Genomic DNA, 20,679 nt, shown 5'->3' with positions numbered 1-20,679 from the left:
ATTTGGAGGCTACTTAAAAAGCTAGACATCGATCTACCATTTGATCCAGCAATACCACTCTTGGGGATATACCCAAAAGACTGTGACACAGGTTACTCCAGAGGCACCTGCACACCCATGTTTATTGCGGCACTATTCACAATGGCCAAGTTATGGAAACAGCCAAGATGCCCCACCACTGACAAATGGATTAAGAAAATGTGGTATCTATACACAATGGAATTTTATGCAGCCATGAAGAAGAATGAAATGTTATCATTCGCTGGTAAATGGATGGAATTGGAGAACATCATCTGAGTGAGGTTAGCCTGGCCCAAAAGACCAAAAATCGTATGTTCTCCCTCATATGTGGACATTAGAGCAAGGGCAAACACAACAAGGGGATTGGACTATGAGCACATGATAAAAGCGAGAGCACACAAGGAAGGGGTGAGGATAGGTAAGACACCTAAGAAACTAGATGGCATTTGTTGCCCTCAATGCAGAGAAACTAAAGCAGATACCTTAAAAGCAACTGAGGCCAATAGGAAAAGGGGAACAGGAACTAGAGAAAAGGTTAGATCAAAAAGAATTAACCTAGAAGGTAACACCCACGCACAGGAAATCAATGTTAGTCAACTCCCTGTTTAGCTATCCTTATCTCAACCAGCAAAAACCCTTGTTCCTTCCTATTATTGCTTATACTCTCTCTTCAACAAAATTAGAAATAAGGGCAAAATAGTTTCTGCTGGGTATTGAGGGGGTGAGGGGAGAGGGAGGGGGTGGAGTGCATGGTAAGGGAGGGGGTGGGGGCAGGGGGGAGAAATGAACCAAGCCTTGTATGCACATATGAATAATAAAAGAAAAAAAAAAGCCTGAGTTCAAATCCCAATACCAGCAAAGAATATCTTTCTTTACCAAATACTTATGTCACCTTCACTTTTATCATGCAGCATTTTGGGAACCCAGCCAAAATCCAGGGGCACTAAACAGTTTCTTCTCTCTAGATGTGTCTTAAAATCTAATTTTTGTCCTTGGGACCCATGAAGCTATCTAAAGCTTTAACACTTTTAACACTAAGCTGTAATTTTGGAATAATTATTGCTCAGGGGAAATCTGCACAGACCTATCTGGGTTTCCATCTCTTCCCTGAGTCCTGGCCTCATGCTGTCTCTCTGCCTTGGAGTGCTGTGATGGCTTCAAGCTGATGGTTTCTGTGCTTTTGTGTTTTTGTGTGGTTATCATTTTTACTGGTAGAAGTCTTTATAAAGAATCTGTTCCATCACTGTTAGAAGAGAGTCAGTCTATGATTTTAAAAATTGTATCCCAAAGAATTCACAGTTGAAAAACTGTCTGGAGCCTATCATTGTCCCCAAACCTCCCAAAGGCTTCCTCTATGTGATCTACCTTGTGCGCCATGTTGACTGTCTTTCCATTGGATTATAACCGTGCATACCTGGCTCTTTTCAGACAATCAGCATTTCATAGTAGTTCTTATTTTTCTGAGCTATTTTCTCTTATGTTTCATTTTCAGGTCTTCTGTCCTCTTCACAAAGACCTTCTTTTCTCCAAAATTTTCAATTCTTGGAAAAAAATGGAGAATTTTACAATTCTCCATTTTGTATTTTTTTTGGAGGGGGAGGTGGGCCTGGGGTTTGAACTCAAGGGCTTCACGATTACAAAGCAGGCAGTCTCTCATTTGAACCACACCTCCAGCCCTGTTTCCTAGTATTTTTAAATTAATTAAAATTACTTAAGTCCTAAGTCCATGGTGAAATGAATATGGCTTAAAATCTACGTCTCACTACCTTTTACAAATGAGAAATTTGATTGATGGCCTCAGCTCCCATGGGATCTAAATAGAAATAGACATCGATGGTTCTTACATTGTACCTTAAATAACCATGAGTTTGAAAAGAATAAAATTAAATTTTAAATATTCATGTTATTAAAGTTAATTAAAAAATTATCAGTACTTTTCTCACCAGGACATTATAAGCAGAGCTAACAAAGGGTATCCTTGAGCTGCAGGGAAAAGGCACTGACAGGACTTGAACTCAGGAGGACAGTGCACTTCTCTCATCCCTGAATGTGCTTAGCTCAGAACTAGCCCCAGTGAGAATGAAGGATCAGAGTGAAATCAGAGAAGCCAGCTGTGTGTGTGTGTGTGTGTGTGTGTGTGTGTGTGTGAGAGAGAGAGAGAGAGAGAGAGAGAGAGAGAGAGAGAGAGAGAGAGAAAGAGAGAAAATGTGAAGGGAAGGGGACTTGGAGGGCATAGCCTTGAATGAAAACAAAGAATGAAAGAATGGCTGAAGAGTCCCACAGGATCTTATGCTAGTGTGCTCTGAGGAAAGGGGAGGCCACAATTCTCCAAGCTCCTGAATGCAGAGCCCACGGTGCCTTCAGAAATGCACTGTGAAGCAGGCTCTGGTAGCATTTCCCCTGCAGAACGCAGCTACCAACCCAAACTAATAGTTAAGCTAAGTTCTTAAAACCACAGTGCAATCTGGCCCTTCCTGCTCCTTCCTGCCCTTTGCCCCCAAAATATAGAGGTTTTGAAAGAAAGTACTAGAATCCAACCTAATGATTTTGGACATTCTTAAAACTATGTCTCTCCCACATGGATCTTACTGAACCGCATTGATCAGGTAACCTTCAAAAAATGTTTAGAATGTTATGAAAAGTTTTCTGAAGTAACAATACCTTTCTAAACATGTACATGTTATGTTATGTTATATAGAAACTGAAACCTCTGAGAATTGATACGAAAACCCCAAATTTCTTATAAAGTTGCAATGAGTCACTGATGATGATGCAGATAAGAACTTACCCAAAAAGTTATTTCACGTAATCTATGCCTGCTATGATTTGGTTCTTGTGAAATCTAGATCTAGAAGTTGTCCAGCTGCAGTAGACTGCACCACAATGAGTTGGTTGCTCTGTGGACCATGTATTCTGTAACAACTGCTTCACTCTGCCATTTCAATGCAAAAGCAACCAGGGAAAATAAGTCAGAAATGCATGTCATTGTATCCCAATAAAATTGGCTTACAAAAACTGGTGGAGCAGGGCATAGTAGTGGGTTTCTATAATCCCAGCACTCAGGATGCTGAGTGCAGTGTCAAAAACAAAATTGAGGTAGGCCAGATTTGACCCAAGGGCCATACTCTGCAATAATTAGATCATGTAAAAAATCAATACCTAAAAGATTCATTCTTTGATATGTCGGACTAGAAAGAAAGTTCCTTTCTTTCTGAATGTTATATTCACTGACATCTTTAAATTGTTTGCAAATTTTGGGGTAACACATTACTGAGATATTCCTATAATTACTTAAAGGCCATTGAACTTAGAATTTAAGTATAATGTTAATTGTCTTGAGAGCTATATGGCACTTCTACCTACAAAAGTCAAATTGTAAAATGAGATTACTAAGTGGTATTTCAGTTTTCAGGATTCTGCCCTGGGACAATTCTTTTGGTGTCTCTCACAGTTCTGCACATCCTGCAATCAAATGCTGGTGGTTTCTGGCTGCACTGGATCTCGAGGATGCAGGCAGTGAACAGCCTTAGAGGACAGTGATGCTTACCCTGTGCAACACAGTGCATGTTTGTGTGGGTAGCTAGTATAATAAAAATGACATCTTTACATGAGGTAAAATTGACTAGGTTTGCTGGAGGCCTATTATAAAAGATTTGGATTCAGTGGATAAAGGATTAATATCCAGAATATGCAAAGACCTCAAAATATTAAGCAGCGAAAGAACAAATAATCTAATCAATAAATGGGTAAATTGATTGAATGAATAATTCTCAGAAGTTCATGTGACTATTAAATACATGAGGAAATGTTCAGTATCTTTTGCCACAAAGGAAAGGCAAATCAAAACTACACTGAGAGTCCACCTCACCCCGGTCAGATTGGCAATCACCAAGAAAACAAGCAACAGCAAATGCTGGTGAGGATTCAGGGACAAAGGAACCCTTCTACACTGTTGGAGGAAATGTAACTTAGTGCAACCACTATGGTAATCAGTGTGACGGTTCCTCAAAAGCCTAAAAATAAACCTACCTTATGTCCCCGACATACCACTCTTGGGCATGTAAAGGAAGGAGCATAAATTAATATATAAGAGAGGTAATTGCACACCTATGTTTATTGGAACTCTGTTTACAATAGCCAAATGGTGGGATCAACCAAACTGACCCACAACTGATGAATGAATAAAGAAAATATGGTATATATGTATATATACATATATATATAATTACTTTTTTGTTTATGGTATTTATATGTATATATATATATATATATATATACAAATTTGCAGGAAAATGAATGGAACTGGAGATCATCATGTTGACTGAGATAAGCCAAGCCTAAAAAGTCAATGTTTTCTGTCATCTATGGAATCTAGACCCAAGATGATGACATTAATAGTAATAATGATACTAATAATGGCACATGAATGTAAAAGGGAGACTGTTGGGGGGATCGGTCTCCCTGATTGAAGAGGGTTGCATTCCATTACATACATGTACATATGAAGACAGCATAACGAAACATGCCAAACACTGTTTGAAACAGAGGAGGATGAAAGAGGGAATAAGAATACAATAGAGGGGTGAACTGTTCAAAGTACATTCTATACATAAACCTCTTTGTGCTATTAATGTATCCTAACTAAAAATAAGTAAGAAAAATAGAAGATTCAGTTCCCTAAGCTCTGGGGTTCTTTACCTATGACAGAAATCTCATCCCTATAAAACTTGAAGGTCAGTGTGAACATGAAGCTTACACTTCTGGTCTGGGCAATGGGAAATAAAGTTCTTTATCTCTGTAACTTTTTTTTTGGTGGTACTGGGATTTGAATTCAAGGCCTTAGGCTTGCTAGGCTGGCACTCTACCACTTGAGCCATTCCATGAGATCATGTACTTTGTCTCTGATCCTGGCATTTCATGTGTTCCTCCTGCACTCATGTGAAACTGTTGTAAGCTAATTTGTCGCTAGGTAACCTATCTGTATTTTTGTATTTTCTATCATCCTCTTCAGGAAGATTACCTTTTAAAAGAATTAAGTGCTACTCTGTATGTATCAGAGAATATGAAAATCAGCTTATCTGGTAAAAACTAAAAGAAAGTATGCTTGTCAAAATAAAATGTCCTTGGGTTTCTTTAGGTAAGGTCAAGTCTTACTTTTTTGTTTTTCTTTTCCAATTGAGTTCATTTTCTTAGGCAAAATAAAAGTGATTTTCTCAATCAACTCTTCTGGAGATGTATAAATTTACAAGAATCTTCTCGAACCTAAAAATATTTAAATGTGTGCAAAATACAGCTTTTTAAACTGTATATCTGTGACAAGCACTGGAAGGTAGCTTGTCTTTTCAGATGGCTCCTCTGCACCTTTCTCACACACAGTCTCAAGTGAAAACAAGAGGACACAAACTAGGTAAGAGACACTCATAGCAAAATTGATGCAAATTTCTCTGGTATTTTGCCTTCTGTCTCTGGCTCAGAATGTAGGTGACTCTGTTCTTGCATCAGATGGTGATGCAGATTCCCACCAACTTAGAAGGGCCACTGGGTAAATTTTTAAAAATTTTACAAAACAGTTATTAAAACATTGATATTTTAAAATGAGCTAACATGAGAGTATTAGTCACTGTATATAATGAAATACTGTAGGCAATTAACTTTCTAAAGAGAAAGTTTTGTTTCCCTCACAGTTTTGCAGATTCATGGTCATGGTGCCAACACTGTTTCAGTTCTGGCGAGAGCTTTGTCATTTCATGGTGGACAGCAATGGCCACAGCACATGCAGGAGCAAAAAGTGATTACATACATCTTAAACCACCAAACCGTGGTAGCAGATACTTATACTTGTAAGTCAAAGTATTGCTAATTATAAATTCAAGATTTTTCTTTTCTTCCAAGGACATAATCTGTGCCATAATGAATTTCATCCCTTGGTCTCTGTCCTAAATTTAGAAATGGATTTTGTATAACCTCCCAAGGTAAATGATATAAATATTGTCTATTTATATATGTTTAGTTTATAAATTTTTCTAAGATGTACCTTACAGATTTTCATTATATAATAGTTACCAAAACTAAAACCAAGCAAAAAATTTTGATGAATTTAATTCCTTGTCAATCCTTGACTTCTATTTCCAGGGAATAAGAGTTTACTCATGGTTCAGGTATTCAGTGATATAAGTAAAAGTAAATATGTAAATGTAACAATGCAATTAACACCCTCAAAATGTTGGAGAGAGGAGTAAAGTCTTAAAGAACAAAATGACAAAATTTGTAATTACACAAACCTAAAACGTTCTGAAAAAAAAAACAAAAACCTCTGCCTCCCAAATGTATAGGCGCAGGGTATAGTCTTATGAAATAGTTATTGACAACTGAAGAATTTGCTTCCTTACTTCCAGAGCTTTGACATGTTCTAATAAAAAGAAACAAACTTTCCCCAAAAGTCTATACACTATCAAGATCATATGTATTGTCTTTAGTCTTATCATTTGTAGGTCATGATCTCTTTCTCTTAAATTCCCACACAATGATGTCCTCTTGTGCATTCTGACCTTCTATGTCCTGATCAAGGAACATACATTAAAACTTCTTGACCCTTAATTGATCAGATTATGGTAGATGTTCTTGAAAAACCTTCTGATAGTAGTGATGAAAAAGAGGACATATGCTTCTAACCTTAAAGTATTTTTCACACAGTGCACCAAGTGAGCAGAATATCATCTTTTTTGAGCATCAGGAAGACAAGAATGAAGTTTCCACAATCCAAAGTGCAGGCCTGGCTAGCCCCAGTTTCCCCCACAGCTGCAGTGGGAAAAGAACACTGATTCCGATGGAGGTCCCATCTGTGGATTTTGGGAAGGCTGCATTGGAAGGAGTACCCTGACCTGTGCACCTGTTGAAGGATGAGCACTAGCTTTCCAGACTGAACTGGTCTTAGAAATCTATTTTTAGACAAATGAATCAAAAATAGACAGTGAACACCTCAAAAACACTTTGGTGGTATGGGGCAAATACATGCTGCATACAAGGTATATAAGGACTCTGCTTCTCAAATTTTGATGAAATGTGGAAAGTTGAGACTGGGAGGATCATAGTTCCAGGCTGACTTGACCAGAAAAGTGCATAAAACTCCAACTCAACAGAAAAAGCAGGGTGTGGTAGCGTGCATCTGTCTTCCCAGCTATGGGGAAAGCATAAAGTGAAGGATCATGGTCCAGCTTGGCCTGGGCAAAGTGAGACCCTAACTCTAACATCATCAGGGCAGAGAGGAGGTGTGGCTAGGGCAGTAGAGCCCTTGCCTAGCAAGTGCAAAGCCCTGAGTTCAAACCCTGGTATCATCCCCCTAATTTTTTTTGATGTAATACACATTCTTGGGCAAACTTTATTATTTATTTATCTAGTTTTCTATTTTATACAACTTTATTAAGATACAGATGACACATAAACAGCTGCATATCTGTCACCTCCAAAGTTTTCTCCCTCCTCCTCCATTATTATTTTTTTTTTTTGAGTTTCACATTTGAGATTTTGATTTAGTGGACCTGAAATTTTTCATTTCTAATAAGCTCTCATGTGACAGCCATGTTGATGGTCTTTGGGTGGCAAGGATTTTAATCTTGTTAATAGAATAGTTATAACAGATACTTCAGTAGCGAGGATTACCCTGTACCCCAGGAACCCTGCATGCTTCTTCCATTCAGGATGTGGCCTGTGGACCCAGAGTGACCCAGGACAAATGTGGCTACACTAACATTAGCTCTCCACCCTGGCCCCATGGGGCTGCCCTGCTCCACTTCTCATTAGAAGCCAGTCTTCTGCCCTTAATTACTGAAAGAATGGACTAAAATCTTATTCCAGTAAAAAGGAAAGCACTCAAACACCTGGGGACCTGGCCTCACTGGAAAAAAAAAAAAGGCACTCCAAATTGAGTGTAACAGCAATTATTTAAAACAAAACAAAACAAATCTAAGCCAAAAGACAAGCATGTAGCTACTAGAAATTCTTTTCCTTCTTCCTTCCTTCCTTCCTTCCTTCCTTCCTTCCTTCCTTCCTTCCTTCCTTCCTTCCTTCCCTCCCTTCTTTCTCCTCCTTCTTCTCCTTCTTCTTCCTCTCTCTGTCCCTCCATCTCTCTCTCTCTCTCTCTCTCTCTCTCTCTCTCTCTCTCTCTTTCCTCCCCCTCTCTTTTTTGCAGTACTGGGGATTGAACTCAGGGACTCTGTCACTTTAACTACACCCACATCTCCATCCCTTTTTTTTTTTTTGCCATCTTGTTTTTTGAGAAAGAGTCTCATTACCTTTTGAGACCTGGGCTGACCTCAAAATCATGATCTTCCTGCCTCCTCCTACCCACCTTAGAAAGCTCTAAAAATTCTTTACATTGTCTTTCATTTTGTTTAAGCTGACCAAGACCATTAACACCTTGAGAAACTACAGTCTAATTACTGGCTCTGTGCCACCAACTGAGCTGACCCAAGATGAATCTAAATACGACTGTCCTGTGTTCTAGCCAGATTATATGTCTGGAACCTGACCATCTAGGTTCTGTAAGGGTATTGTTCAGATTGGGACTCACTCTCGGATCGTGGGCTTCCTCAGCCAAACATCTGATAACAGCAGGTCAGATGAAGATGTGCAGAATGAGTGACAGCACTCATTGTACGTGAGACAAAAGGAGAGGAAACCATTCTGGGATTTTTACCTTCTGCCTTAACCTACTTATACATGAATATATGAATTGGAAATTATTGAGATGCGTGTATTACCATGTTTCAGGATGATTTGGGTCTTTATGAACTAAAATTATGATAGTCTGCCTCAGAGACAAAACTGCAATTGTAAACTTTTATCCCCTGACATGACACAATGATTGCACTACTGATTTTCCATATTTATGTTAAAATGGATTGTGCTGCCCATCTTAGGGGTAGTGTCAGTAAATGAGAGTGTTGCTAGTCATTCTTTTTTTTTTTTTTTTCAGCTTCGATTCTGCACCAGCACACCGCAAAGTATTTATTTTCCCATAAAAGCACAACTACACCTAAAGTACGCTTTAAGTTCCACTGGCAGTAATTGTATCATTCCCAAGTTACTGGGTAAGAATTAAGTACCACACCAACATACTTTGGCATTTAAAAGGAACCTAGAAGACAGAAAAATCCCAAGGATAAAGAGTACTGGGGGATTAATTTTTTTTACATGCAATTTAAAGGGAAGAGACATAACAAAAAGCCACTGGTATTACTTAACCAACCCAAGAGATGCAGCCCAGAAACCGGCAGGTTCAGACTCAGTATTTACAGAACACACAGTAATGGAGCCCCCCTCTCTCCAGTTTTGCTCTTATTTCCCAAACTGATTGAAGGACAGTTTTCCTCTAGTTATTTAAAAAGCACAACCATTCAAATTAAAAATACAATGGATTACTCAGTTTCAATTTAGCAAATGTACAAAGATTCTGTTTGCAATCAAATTTCACAATCACCACAAAAGGCTATTTGATTCTCTTTGTTACAATGACTGATTTGAAAGATTAGTATACCAGCCAAACTTCTGCAGTTATAATTACCAATCACAGAAAAGGCAGCTGCGTTTTATAAGGCAGGATTTACACAGGAAATTTCTTTAGAAATCATAGCATTGCCACTTTGCTCAGAATTTTCAATCACAAAATATCTCAGTGACAGAATATGAATCACAAACCCAGAAAAGTCCATCTAATCTCAAGTGCACACTTAAACACTGAAAGCCCATGATTTAGGCATTTAGAAGTCTTTCCCAGAGCTTACTGTTCTTGAAAAATCACACCTTCCTAAGCAAAGCAGCTAAGGACTCACATCAGTTGTTAAATCATGTGGATTCGAGTTTGACACCATCTTTCCAATGAGTAATATTTAGATTTTCAGTTTACAATCTTCTCACTTTACAACAAAGCAAAACAATTTTGCTTTTTCCCTTAAATTTAAGGTCCTAAGCATTTTTACAAAGTTTAGAAGCCACTTTCATCTCTTCCAGGCAACAATTTAACCAGAGTTAACAATTTTCTATTATTACTTCTATTATTTTCTTCATTCATGAGTTCTGCACTGTTTTTCCCCTCCAGTGCATTCCCTTTAACCCACATCCATGGTACCCCCAAACCCTTTTGAGCTGCACCCCTCGCCCACCTTCTTTACCTCCATCCCTCCCAACAGCAGTGAGGAGCTGAGCCCTCCCCCGCCCACAACTCCCGTACTGAATGCCAAGAGCACTCTGACCCAGTAAAATTTAAGTTTAAAAAAAAAAAGGGAGGCATGAGAATCACATCTGAGGTCAGCTTGAGCTACATAGCAATACACTGTCCAGAAAAAAGAAAAGGGTAAAAAATGTGGGCTAGGCTCAGCAGAACACTTGCCTAGCATGCAAGAAGCCTGTGATCCATCCTCAGCACCACCAACAAAAACCCAGGTATGTCCACCCACCATTCCCTTTTTAGTCATCTATGATGTCACCGGAATGCCCAAGCTAGACCTGCCGGCTCCAACACACAGAACGTGAACATGATCTTGTACCCTCCCAGACCCAGAGCAATGTGTGATGCCCCCACCCATTCCCCCACACTCTAAATGCCTAAGGCATTTAAAAACTACACAGCTTTCCAACACCCCAAAGTTCTGTCATCACACTAAGAACTCCTCCAGCCAGTGCACGGCAGGCAGCTTGGTGGGAAGGTGAGAGGCCACGAGGCTCCAATTGCAACACCATCTACAGGGTATCATTCTGCGTTGTGGCATCAACATTTAAGTGTTCTACAGCTTAAGAATCTTCATGAAGCACACACAGTTCATACTAGAATGAGCGCAGGCTGGACTTAGAAGATGCAGCATCTGAAAACCTCTACTCCCAGGAAAGGAAGGGTGCCTGGAGAATGTTGCTCCCGGAATAAACATTCACTCAAAGCTGATGGCCCCTCAAGCCGGATGCATCTGTTTTGGACTTTTGGATCACCCCCCAGAAGCTCATCAACACCTTAAGTGGTGGCCTCCTGAATACAGGGCTTCCTGAGCAAGGCCTGGGCAAGGGACTGGAAAACTTCCTCCTCCTCTTCCTAAGCCTCTGGAACTCAATCTGCTGGCATCAATTTAAGCAGGCTGTCTCCTTCAGGGTCTCCCCTCCTGTACTGCTACGACTCACACCTGCAGGGGCTCCATTTCTCCTGGTGCCATCTGCTCGGCCACGATGAACACTACAGTGACAAACCACGTCCATGAGGCATGCGGGCAGCTTTCAGCTGGAACCATGGCTGCGGGCCCACCCAAGGGTGCACATTCAATCCCCACCCTCTGCAAAAGCAACACCAACCCACCCCACCTGGAGTCAACTCAGCAGGGTGTTCGATTCCTCCTCCACCTTTACCAACAATACCACCTGGACTCCAACAGTGACTCCAGGGACTACCCCAGGCTTACCAGATGACCAAAAGGGTTTTAAATGAAGGGATAACCTCAGAGTTAAGAGGGAGGAGGAGAGAGTAGAGTGAGCTCACAGGAGAAGTTAACACCAAACCTAGGCAAACTCCAGGGGGGCGACTGCCATCTGGAAAATAAAGTGTTGGTCAATGTTGCTCCCAAACACTGAGTCTTGCCTCAGCAGCCCCCGCCTGGCAGGCACATAAGATGCACACGAGTGACAGGCAAGGATGACCTGCTGCCTCCAGTCATTCTTTGGAAGGCCACCCCTCACCTCCGATCCAGGCCTCGCCTCACTCCCAGACCTGGGCTCCACCAGGCCGAGATCCAATTACATACCACCCTGGGCCGGAGCTGCCACCCTAGCGAAGCTAAGTCCAGCTTCCACAAGACCAGGCCTCATCCCCAGGCAGGTTCACAACCCCTTTTCTGGAAAAAAAAGGGGGCTGCTGGTATTGACAAGTTCAAAATCTGCCTCCCTGCCCACCTGCACCCACTGTCTGCATGCCACGTTCGCTTCCATGGCCCTGTTTCCATCTACATCCACCTCTCTTCCCGCTTCCGCCTGCCTTCCTCTGGTCACATATGCCAAGGACACCGGGCCCAGCGAGGCCCAGGTAAGGGCCATGCGGTCCTAAAGGTCAAGTACTCCCCGTCCAGCAGGCAGTGAGGACAGCCTGGAGTGCGCGCTGCTACTGTCCCTGTGAAGGCAGCCTTTCCTGACAATCCTCCCCAAACTGACAATCCTCCCCAAACCTAGCCTCCTCTCCAGCCCTCCTTCCGGCCGTCCCCCACCCCGATCTAACACCATTATCTCCCCCAGCTGTGCCCTGAACTAGCCACTTCCACCCACCACTAGGCCCAGGCGCCAGCCCTCCCTGTCGCTAACTCCTTGCTAGTCATTCTTGATAAACACAAAGCCAGAGCATAAACCTGAGCACAGCAATGACTGCTCTCATACAATGATATTTCTACATTTTTACCATTCACTTCTGCTATAAGAGCGTCATTTCAAGCTTTATCTGTAGTTACAGATACATTTCTTGTCCTTTTGTAGGTTGATCAAATAAATACCTGTGAGATTAACTTTTCATTTTTCACTGCTTTTCTGAGTCATTTAATATGAATTTTATTATTATTTTCTCCATCTGCTTTCTTTTGTTTGTTTTTCCAAATTATTTGTTTAAATATCTCTGTTTAAAATCATTTTTAAAATTTTGTTATTACAGACATAATACTTTCAGCTATAAAAATTTGACAGAATAATGTAATACTCTTCCTTCTCCCCCATCTTTCCTTCTCACAGCCATTCTCTTCTAGTTTAGCTTCTACACGTGATATTTCTTGACTTTGCCTTCTAAAAACTTTCTAGAAACATATGAATAGGTGCTCATATGAGCACTTAGAATAGCATCACGCTATGCATTCTTTGTTGTAAAGCTCAGGATTGAGAACATAGCTCCAGGACAGACTGTCTATCTGGCCCTGGGCTCAATCCCCAGCACTGCAAAGTATGAAATAAATATAAATCAATCAACAGATAAAATTAAAACCCAAGTGTTATATAACATATGCATAGATGTACATCTTTTTTAAAGCTCACACACAGCTTTCCCCTCTTTGAGAGTTTTTTAACTGGTTTAAATATCTTTCCAATAGAGATACTTCAGTATTTTCTATTTCTGCTGTTATGTTGCTTTGAACCTGCTTGTAGATACACTGCTGTGATCCGATGCATAAATATTCACTATATGGAAAATTTTATATCAAAGAATAGTCTCATTTTAAAATTTGAAATACATAATAAAATTACCCTGCATAACTTTGTAGCATTTTCTATTTTCACCAAAATTACTTTAGATGGCCTAGTTCCATCTACCATCTCAAGTTTGTACTCATCATCAAGCCAATAGCTACAAAATTAAATTTTGTTTTAATAATTGCATTATACATAATTTTTTCTTTAAAATTTCTTGTATATTTGAAATTATTATTAAATCTTTTTTGTTTCTCTTTTTAAAAATATTTTACTTTTTAATTAGCATATGATGATAGCACAAGGGTGTTTGTTTATGACAATTCCAAATGTATAAACAGTGTACTTTGGACAAGTTGACCTCCTCCATTATATTCCCTAACAACCTCATTTTGCAAACAGTGTTTGGTGGGTGACCTTATGTTATCTTATATATATATTATATATAATAAATATATACATATATTATTATATATTATATATAAATATATATTTTTTTCATAGATATATATGAAAAAAGTACATGTATTTAAAAGTACATTTCATACATATATGTATTATCATTAAATCTTGATACTGGATTATATCTCTGATTTACATGAGTCCAATTTGACAAATTATTTTGGTTTTGTCTTTTGTTTTCTGGTGGTACTAGAGTTTGAAATCAGGGTCTTGTACTTGCTAGGCAGGTGCTGTTCTGGTTGAGTCATATCCCCAGCTCTGATTTGGCAATTTTTAAGTACTTGTGGTTTTTACAGCAACTTAATTTTTCAGAGTACTACTATGGAGAATAAAACCATATGATCCAACTGTATCACTCTTGGAAATACAACCGAAGGAATCAAAGTCATCATGCAATAGAGACACCTGCACACCCATGTTTATTTGTGTAGTATTCACAGTAGCCAAGTTATAGAATCAGCTTAGGCACCCATGAACAGAGTGATAAATAAAGCAAAAGTGGTTTATATGCACAATGGAGTTTTATTCATCCATAAAGAAGAACAAAATCATGATAGCTGCAGGAATATTAATTGGAACTGGAGATCATTGTGTTAAATGAAATAAGCCAGGATCAGAAAGACAAATATTACATGTTTTCTTTCATATACAGAATCTCTATTCTTAGAAAAGAGACATGGAATTAGAAGGGGAACTATTTGGGATCAGGAAGAAGATTAGAGGGAAGAAGAGGGAGGACAAGAGAGGGTGATGGGGTGTAGATATGATAACTGTGGTATGTGCATGCATGAAGATATAATGAAACTGACTGTTTATAATTATATATGATAAATTAATAAGTAAAGAAAAGTGTATGTGGAGAGAAAAAATGAATGCAAATGAAAGGAGAAATTAAGAATGGTACATTATCATTTCCATTTCAGATTGGGACAGCCCTTAGAGAAAGAGTTTTAACTCGTATTTCAATGAGTGTTTACAAAAAAAAAAACGAAGAAAAAGAAGGAGGAGGAAGAGAGGGTGGAGGAGGGAAAGAAAATGAAGGAAGAAGAAAAGGAAAGGGAGGAGGAGAAGAGGAAGAAGAAGGAGAAGATGAAAAAGTAGCAAGCATTGGACTGCAGAATTCATTGAGTTCCTCTTCTTCAGAAATTGTGCTAAAAATTCTCCATTCCTCTGATCCCCATTCCTTGACTAAGGTTTGGACAGTGGCAAAGCAACCCTGTCTATCTTTTGAGGAGACCTGGGCCACAGCATCAGTGAGACAAACCAAGGAAACGCAGGGGAAGGCCTACTGAACACAGCCAGTTGTCTGAGTGACATCTGTTATGACCATCTCTTCTTGTCCATGCCTTGGTGTCTATCACAGAATGTATGGACAGACTTGTCAGCATTTCCTAATACTTTTGAATCATTTACCTAAGTCCTCAAGTTTCTTGTGTTTATCTTGTTATTCTTAATACTTCTGAATGTTTTTCAAATATTTACTTAAACATCTATCTTGATATATAGTCAAGAATAAAATAACTTTAGTCTAATCATTAATTATTTCCAATAATAATTAATTATTTTGAAATGAATATAGGAAATATGTGTCCTTAATGATCTATACCTGCAGACAGTCATATTTCATATGTCCCTTTAAATTTATTATGACTGGCTTCTTGCATTCAAGTGTTTAACTGTAGAGAAAGACAAATTATTTATAAGACATTCATTATGTTGTACAGACTTTTCAGTATTAAACACTGAATAAAATTCATACTTTAAATGTGGTTATATTGCAATAAGTATACTCCAATCAATTAATGTTAAAATCATTAATCTTGCACTCCAAATATAACTGAGGGTTATTTGCAAGATTTCCCACAGTCTCATAAGGAAAGGCTATACCTTCAGCAAACTCGAATCTGTACTTTTGGTTTTTTCTGAAGAGATAAGTTGGCGAAATGATTTCATAGCTTAAATAAAGTTTCACAGATACATTATTCTGTTTTAAAAATTCTCTATCTATGCTTTCTCATTGACTGCTAATTCCCTGGCACCAAAAAAAAAAAAAAGATAAAAAAGAGTACAAAAAATTTGCATGAAGAATTCTTTCAATCATTTCAAAGTAAGTCTAAGAAAGTTAGTCAAATCTCCATTCTTATCTTGATTTTTTCTACTTTTTAAACATAATTTATATACAGCACTTACTACTTTTTTATAAGCTTATAAAATTATTTTCTCAGATGATTAAAATTGCTTTATTAATAACATCAAGTGGAGGAATTTTTCTTGAAAAAAGAAAGTTTTTATTCATAAGAATCATCCAAATTTGGTTGAAAGAACATAAACATAGGAGATAGTAGGTATTCTGCCTCCCAATAATTACTTTGTGTGAAAAACCATCTCTTCTTTAGAGAATTCTTATTTTTCAGCCCAGTTTGGCATTTGCTCTTCCAAAGTTTACTATTTATGTGATTATACATAAATGGAAGAAAAACACAGCTAATTCCAAGGTTCTAGGATAAATACCTAGCACAGTGACCATGTCTATGCTTAAAATGTTGAGAGTGAGATCAAAGTTGCATGAAAAAAAATGCAAGTTTCAAATTGTAGAATGAGGTGTTTGGACCCACGGTGTTATAATACTGTATAAACCAATGCACAGCCCAGATAATAGCATGGTAGTTTCATGTGAGAGTTTTGAGCTGAGACTTGACACCTCTTCCATTTACCTAGGAAAAGCATGTATGTGCAAGAACAGCTGTAAGTAAAGCTCAGCTTGGTGTTCAAACCTAATTAAAACCTGAGACACTGAGACATGGTACCAATGAGAGAAAGAAGACTATTTAGGCAGTAAAAAAAGAAAACAACAAAACTAATATCAATATAGTATATTAAACTTTTCTATTTCTAATAGAAAAACTAATTCTATTTCTATTTCTAATATTACAACTAATATAGTTGATCCATTATCAATATACTTTCAAGCTTTTCTAAATTCTAGTAGTGATGGGGAGATATATATATATATCTCCAAGGTTCTAGGATAAATACCTAGCACAGTGACCATGTCTATGCTTAAAATGTTGAGAGTGAGATCAAAGTTGCATGAAAAAAAATGCAAATTTCAAATTGTAGAATGAAGTGTTTGGACCCATGGTGTTATAATCCTGTATAAACCAATGCATAGCCCAGATAATAGCATGGTATATATATATATATATATATACACTTCTGATCTAGAGGAAAGATTTATATAAAAAAAAAAAGGTGGCCTAGATTAGAAGTGAAGGTAAATTCTAGGGTAAGAAATCAGCCATCTGGCTTTATTATCCCCAAATCAATTTAGTTCCTTAATTACTTACTAAATGTTCAATTTAAAGGACTACACAAAACAAAGAAGCAATAGCATGAGTTACTAGTCTCAAAGATATTACAAGTTCAATATCATAAGGAGACCCAATGGCATGCTGGTCTTAAAAGGGACAAACAACATATTGGAAGGGCTGAAATTAAGGGCGAAAACATCATTGGGATTTTGTAAGACAGATGTTTGTGTCCTACACTACATGAGGAAGATATCTTTTAAGATGAAGGACTAGAAGTGGGTGTAAAACAATGTGTGTACACTAAATTGATGGACATTTTATTAAAAAATGTTTTTTCTGGTACTGGAGTTTGAACTCAGGACTTCACATTTGCTAGGCAGGTGCTCTACCACTTGAGCCAGTCCACCAGCCCTTTTGGTGTTGTTTATTTTTGAGATAGGAGCTTGCATTTACACCCATGCTGGCCTGGATCACCCTCCTCCTATCTGTGCTCCCAATGTAGATGGCAGGTGCACACCACTGTGCCCAGCCACTGATTGAGATGGGGTATCATGAACTTTTTGTTTTGGCAAGTCTTGAAACATGATCCTCCTGATTTCCACCTCCCCAGTAACTAGGATTACAGATGTGAGCCAGTATGTCCAGGCTAGATGGGCTTTTTATTTGTTTCCAGCTCACTTTCTTGGGAAGAGAAGGACAGTTATGCTAGGATGTGGGGGTATCCCTTTACACAATGTGCAAAATGGAACTGATGAGATCAACAGAGATTAATTAACACATACACTGACAGCTGGGAACAGAAGAGCACAGCACCTACTAGGTCATATAAGAGTTTAACTTGCAAACATAGTGAATAACAGAGGATATGGGAGGTGGAGTACAGTATCAAGAGGGCAGAATAACATCCCCTGTGTGTAACATAAGGATGCTGTTGGCTTGCTTGAATAATTTTGTGACTTGGTAGGCAATTGAATTTTACTATTCTGGAATAAGTAGAAACTGCCCCTGTTCTCTTTGATGAAGAAGTTTGTGTAGAAACCTTTATCCATGGGAGCATCATGGAAAGGGCAATTTATGGTGAGGCTACTTGAAGTTGTCCTGATTTCACCAAATTTCTAGACAGCATGAAGTAATGAACCTTACTTTTAGGCCTAATGCCTCAGTAAGATAAGATAAGGACACATGCAGAGATGCCAGTGTTCATAACATGCAGGAAGGAGCAAGGAAATTCCATCACGCACAGGCGCACACACGCACAGGCGCACACACGCACACCCCCTACATGTCATAGAAGCTGGTGTTTCCCTGTGAAGACCATCGTGTACTCCAGGTCATAAGACATGCCTTCTTCTAATTGATCCCAGGCTGAAGAGATTTTACCCATGTCTACTGGATGTCCCAGCAGTCAGTTCTGATATCTGAGGAGCCCGTCCTTCTGTCCACACTCATGTGAAGGACCTGCAGGAAAGAGTGATGCCCAACCTTCTGTGAAGAGCAGAAATTTAGGGAACTTCAGTGATGTGAAGAGACTGCACTTCACTTGCCTTGCCAGGTAGTGACAGCAACAAGCCAGACTTTCTTGGTCCAAGAAGAGGGACCCCATCTCACAGAAGCAGAACTATAAACTCCTGCTACTCTCAGGAGTAACAGATGCTTGAGAAGCTACCACTTAGCCTATCAAACATCACCACTTGTTATTTACCTAGTGCCAAAGGAACTCCAATCCATGTCTTTAAGGGCCTCTGTGGATGGTTTACAATGACTGGAATGCCACATTTATTCTATCAGTCAAATGCCCTGGACACCTGCAAGATGTCTTTGGAGAAGTGTGAAGGATGCCATGTGCTAATATTCCCTCACAAAGCTGGAATTGCAGATTTCTAACACAGGTGTATTTTTGGTGAGTTCAGTGGTTTATTCATCATCTGTAATTTGCCTTTGATCAATATACAGTTGTCTTACCGTGCTTCTCAATAAAGAGTACCCTCTGTGCAGTGCATTATTTAAACTCCTCTGTTGAGCTTATGTATTGATACAGACTATGTCTATACACAGGCTCTAAAATCACTAAAAAACACCCCTCAAGATACTTGCTTTTAACTTCCCACATATTTAATTAAATACCTCCCATGTGTTGTGAGTTATAGTCCGAATCCCTTCCCATCAAGGGCCCTGTCACTGAGCAGTGAGGTCCGTTGTAGAGGCCAATTCTCTGACAGAACCATACAATCTTAATACAGATAAAGAGCTCTGACTCAGACTTTTGTGCTTGATATCAAAGACTGCTTTTTGCCTCTGAATAAATGAGAAACAGAAATTGTTTTTTACCAACTGCAAGAAGTGCATCTTTCATATTCATATTATTACCTCCTGACCTCATCTTTGACCAATATCCATTAATTCCACCCACATAATTTTTCATTCTAACTCACTCTTCACAGAGAAAAGTGGCAAAATTTAATAACTTACATGCTAGCCACTTATAAGACACAAGCTTGTTTATGCAGTAGAGATCACTTGTTCAAAAACAAAATATGTACTTAAAGGAGCAGACCAAATGTAGCCTTATAAAGGGAAGAGCTCACCGTTCTGCGTCTTATGTGGCAGGCAATTGCATATTAACATATCCTGGAAACTCAGGTTACCATCTGTAGAGTGAACATAAAATCTCTGACCTAAAGGGATTGCTGCAAATGGACTGTTGTGTGTGTCCTCTATGCTGGTGGCAACTGGCAGGGGCTTGTATCTTACACTGTGTACCCAGAATCACTGCCCAAACTAGTCTGTGTGTGTTTTATTATTTCATTTTTTAAAATATTTATTTTACATGAGTTATGCATACTTATTTTTAAAAAAGGCATAAAATCTGAATAATCAAATTAAGAAAACAAACATGCCAGAATCTTTACCCTAAGACATTGTTAACTCTTCTGGTACAATGTTACTAATCCTTTTCATCAGTATGGATTTTTAATAAAATTGTGTCTATGTTATAGCTATTCTATTTTTATTCAACAAATTATAAAAAAATAAGTATTATAGATTATAATTTTAAATATAGTTTTTAATTTTCATAAATGCATCAGAATTATTTTTCTTATTTAAACATTGAAAATATTTTCAATTCAGGTTTTACTAACAATGTTGAATGAATATACATGCAATTTAATTTTATACTCAATTTTATAATTGAGTATATTATAAAATTCAAGAAAAGTTCCCAGGATGGAATTTTTAATTAAATTGCTATGTACACATTTCTCTGTGTGTGCACATGTGTGTATGTGTGTGGATACGTGAGTGTGTGTGTGTATGTGTATGTGTGTATCCGTGTGTGTGTACAAACAAGATTTCCTTAGTTTTAAGTTTAAGTATGAAATCCAAATAAAAAAGATTTTAGGTAATTCACTCTTATAATTTACTAAAGTCTTAAATTTAAACCCTTGAAAAGAATACTATTTCTTTACTTTTATCACACTTTTATTGAAATTTAAGGTCACTCTGTGCTTTAGCAAAACTTTTCTTTATAACTTTAACAACTGCTTCTATAAAGAGCTATTCAATTCAGACTGCTGTATCCATCAAAGTGTTTATATATTTCTCTTTGGTGTACAAATCTATATTCAGCCTGCTAGTTAAAACTGCACTTTTCCCAAACCTTCAATGTTGTCTACAATATGCTTATTCA

The 20,679-nt window shown here is 38.3% G+C and overlaps 1 long non-coding RNA gene across 1 annotated transcript; it reads right to left on the bottom strand.

The window, feature by feature from the left end:
* Window positions 1-8,996: 8,996 nt before the first annotated feature.
* On the bottom strand, window positions 8,997-12,341 carry LOC141424112 (uncharacterized). Its single transcript, XR_012448976.1, has 2 exons — window positions 11,365-12,341; window positions 8,997-11,239 (listed from the first exon to the last, which is right to left on the bottom strand). It is a non-coding gene; the product is annotated as an uncharacterized lncRNA (long non-coding RNA).
* Between the last annotated feature and the right edge of the window lie 8,338 nt (window positions 12,342-20,679).

This window comes from Castor canadensis, chromosome 6, assembly GCF_047511655.1.
Source record: "Castor canadensis chromosome 6, mCasCan1.hap1v2, whole genome shotgun sequence".
NCBI classification, from domain to species: domain Eukaryota; kingdom Metazoa; phylum Chordata; class Mammalia; order Rodentia; family Castoridae; genus Castor; species Castor canadensis.
Note: the sequence above shows the minus strand (reverse complement) of the source record. Positions and strands in the feature narration are given on the sequence as shown.